A 4,400-nucleotide genomic window follows, 5' to 3' on the forward strand; every position below is an offset into this window, starting at 1 on the left:
TAAATCTTGTGTTGTGCAACACTCTCACTTGGCTGCAAATTAAACTAATAAAGTGCGCGCTTTATTTGCAAATGGCAGACTTTTCAGCAGTGCTGTGGATGCAGAGGATACGTTCATCCTCAACGCCCCGGAAGTTGTGGCAGCACAGACCAAGAAAATAGAGGCCATGGAGCATGGAAGCTGGGAAAGACACCGCACCAACCCGGAGCGAGGAACCGCAGGCCTCGGGGCGGCGATCGCATCATTCCTAACGTCCAGGCGCTGCTGCACCTGCCGGATCTTCTTCGCCAAGATCCTCTCGTCGGGCTTCACCTTGGCACAGTTCGCCGCGGGCTTCACCTCCATCGTCCTGGCCGCACTGCGCCTGAGCCGGCAGGACTACGTCGAGCCGGCGGACCAAGGCAGCAGCGACCACAAGAGCATCAGGGGGTCCCTCAACCTGTTCTACGGGCTTGTGCTCGCGCAGGGCCTGGCCTCCTTCCTCGCCGACACCATGCTCGTCACCGATGTCCAGCAGGTGTTGAAGCTCAGCATGACATACCAGCTCGGCTCTTCAGGGGTGCAGATAATCAAGCGCTACATGCTCGACACCTACATGAAATGTTGCGGTGGGAGCGTGCGTGAAGCCATGAACATGGACATGGTCAGCTTCGCAATGGAGATGGTAAGGTCCAACTCGGTGGCCGACCGGCTCGTCGGCGTCCGGATTCTCGACCGCATCCTCAGTGTGCACAAGTACAGAGGGTTGGCGCTGATGAGGCTACGGGCTTCCTCCGACACGGTGGCGAGTGTGGTCAGTATGCTAGGACTGAAGAACAAGACGAGGGAGGAAGAGAACACTCGAGGGCATGCAGCCAACGTGGTGTTGTGGCTCTCTCCGGACCTCCTGGTTGAGAGCTTCCCAGGAGCGTTGCACATGGTGTCCTCGTTGCTTACTTTGAAGACAACCACGGCCATGGCCCGGAGAAATCCCCAAAGTTCCAGCAATGTGAGCATCGAGCTCACATGGCTTGGTGTGAAAATCCTCAATAAGGTCATGGACAATCCAGACAACTGAAAGAAGGTGACGGATGCCGATGACCACGTGATGTCAAGCATTGTGGACCTTACAGCTGTTAGTGATGACATTGACAGCAGCTCAATCTCATGGTCTCTAGTAATAGAAGAAATCATTGAGGAGGCAGTTCAGGTCTTGCACAAGCTGGTCAGAACTACCGGTGATGCCGGGAGGGTGCTTAGGTGCAAAACCTCCGAGAACCTCCATGTTCTCAGGAACATCAGAAAGATACTAGAACATCCTAACAGCCATACAAAGCTACTCACTGAAGCAATTGGAGTTGTTGCCTGCTTAGCTTTGGATGAGATAGGAAAGGAAGAGATTGGGAGTTCGCCCCGAATAGTCAAGAAGCTTGTTTCATTCCTTGTTCCTGAAACTGCAACTCCATCTAACAGAGTAGAGCTAGCTAAGTCTGCTGTTGAAGCATTAGTCATGCTTGCCGTGGACAGCACAAGCATTGCTTGGAAGATCCTAGAAGAACTGATGCCTGAAAACATACAGCAACTTGTGGAGATGCTCTCTTCTGACTCTACAGAGCTCAGAACTATGGTTGCAAAACTCTTGGGGAGTTTACGTGTGAACTCTAAACCAGAGCATGCTCATTATAATAGGACAATCGACAGCCAGCTACCTCTGGTAAATTCACATGCATGCATCTTTGTTTTTTCTTTTGGTGTATGCGTGCAAGTATATATACACTAAGGTCTACTCACACTTTTCATTAAATTTCTTATTTTGGATTGCTCCTTCTTTCGTCTATTTAGGAACATATATAGTACTCTTACAATTTGTCATCACAAACAGCTGCTGAAAATAATCAAGTTAGAAGTGGAGAAAATGGAGGGTCCGGTATCTGCTGGAGAACTGCATACCCACGATGTATGGAAGTTACATATATATCCTTCATTTTTTTAGCTGTCCTTTAGTTAGCTACATGGTTTTTTTATTGAAAGGAACTCACCCTAAATGCACACTACACGTATGTAGAATTTGGAAGAATGGAGGACCAAGCTGGGCGCACTACTGGAGAGCATTGTCGGTCTCAGTGTTCAGATCTGTAAATCCATTCAGGCAAGCGGTTTTGCCGACGCCCTCCGCAATGAAAACCTCGAAGTGGATGTGTTCATGCAGAAGTTTAAAAGGATCCTTGATCTGTACAAGTCACCAGACACTGAGTTCCCAGGCATACGGCGAGTTACAGTAGAACTAATCATTTGGATGGTGCACAGCAGCAGCAGCTACCTCGAGGTTTTCTTTCAGCATCAAGTTGATAAGGCGGTAAAAGAAGTTGCAGAAACAGAAACGAGACTTGAAATGTTCGAGATGTTTTGCTGTGGCATTGGAGTCGTTAAGCACGGCTATTCCATTTCCTCTCTAGTTGCTTCTGCAGCTTTTGCTCGAGGTAGCACTGCTGGTAGCATGTTACAAGGCCCAAGTGCCCGCTGAGCATACAGTACCAATTTCTTAGTTGCAGGCATCCGTTGCTATCTCCTAACATGCATGTATCTCTGTTTGGGTGATTTGATGTTCTGAACTGAATATAAGTATATAACCGGTTGTCAACCATACATTCGCATGGGCTAGAATCATGCATGTGAGCCTTTTCTAGCTGGGCTGCTACTTTCAAGCTAGACTTCTCCAACTTTCTGATGTTCCGGTTGTTAACTTGATTATCACATTTATGATACGGTATGAGTCGATCAAAAGGCTACGCAAATGCTATCTATATTAAATTTTTTTTATTTTTCTATTCATGGCATATCGGTATTACTACAGATTAACATCACGTGAAGGCCCTAAACTATTCCGTTTTATTTGTCTAAAAAAAAGCTATTCCGATTTATTTCAGTATGCCCCTGATTACCATTGCTTTATAATCAATTAGTAATCATGCATGTGTATGCATGCATGTAATGTATGTTGACAGAGAAGGTACAGGTACAGCACATCTTCTAGACTTCTACTATACCACAAGAGGGGGTCTTCTAAAGCTTCAATTCTTTCTTTTTTCCTATTTCTCTAGTTTGCTACGGCATGAAAATATGTTGTGTTCCTGTCACCTTCTAGGATCTCTCTATCTCTAGATATTTGTCTGGCATTATTCTCCTCAAAGGCCCAAATATTATTTAGGTTAGTTGCCGGTTCTTTCTTTCTAGCCTTTTCAATATCAGACAGCGGGCTGTTTTCAAATCAACTTTTATCCAAAAGAAAAGTTATAGATCTTTTCTTTCTCTACAACTTTTATTTTGGCTGGTTTTCATATTTCTATATGAGTTCCTGAGTTGTGGGCAGTCAAACGCCATTTGACCCCTCTCTTCTCTCTCTTCCTCCCTGGGCAGATTTCGGGCCACCATGCGGCTACCGTATTAATGCCCATTGGATGGAATCAATATATACTTATATGTACTGTTCATGTCTTGCATCCGAATGCAAATATAATTTCATATTCAAATTCAAATATAAATTTCATATGTGAATTGAAATATAGATTCAAATTTTGAATTTAAATATAAATTTAGTATTTGAATGCTTCCTGCAAATTCAAAGAGTATGGTCTGCCATGTTAACAACTTCCCCTAAAAACCCAATTCCTTGTGTTGCCCCTCGCGGGAGACAGGCGGGCGGAAGGTCCAGCAGTCGGGCAGCACGCGACGAGCTGGGAGATCGGGCTGCTGCTACCCTCGTCTCTCCTGGCTGCGGCTCGTACGGGCCTGCTCTTAGTGTTGCGGGCGTGCCACCTGGCTTGACCTACAGCCAGGAAGGGGTGAGTGGTGAGGCTTCCGTCTCCTGCTTTCCCTGTATCACACAAGATAAAGCGTTAAATTCCTGCAGATCGCTCGGATCGGCAAACTGTGAGCCCGGCTGCCCTGTATCGGCACAATCAGCCGATCCAAAGGCATTCAGAGGCATATCGGCACATTTGCCGATTGTAGATGCGATCGATAAATAAAGCATGAAAACCGCATCTGTATAGGGTAAAACCTGCTCCGGAACATGATATAATCAGATCTATCTATCCAAATCGGCTCTTGCTACGCACAACATAGAATGATCTAAGCATACATGAGCATAGCCAGGATCTCCAAAGAAACCCATCCACACGGATAGATCCGATCTAAGACATATTAGGCAGGGTGATCGGCACGCGCTAACCCATCGGCAGGTCGCATGCACGTGTTGCAGCGCACGTCGTGGATTGTAACAAACGGCTAGGTAACACGTCCCGATCCGAAAACCAAGAACAATGAGGATCTTACAAATCCGGATAAAACAAGTAAAATCTCAAAAGAAAAGGTACTCGCTCTATGAGTGTTGAGTAAATCGGAACCACGACCGTCACAAC

At 46.3% G+C, this 4,400-nt stretch overlaps 1 pseudogene; it reads left to right on the forward strand.

The window, feature by feature from the left end:
• The first annotated feature begins 298 nt into the window (after positions 1-298).
• LOC120682064 lies at positions 299-2,828 on the forward strand (annotated as a pseudogene).
• The last annotated feature ends 1,572 nt before the right edge of the window (positions 2,829-4,400 follow it).

The sequence above is a fragment of the Panicum virgatum genome, chromosome 7N (assembly GCF_016808335.1).
Source record: "Panicum virgatum strain AP13 chromosome 7N, P.virgatum_v5, whole genome shotgun sequence".
NCBI classification, from domain to species: domain Eukaryota; kingdom Viridiplantae; phylum Streptophyta; class Magnoliopsida; order Poales; family Poaceae; genus Panicum; species Panicum virgatum.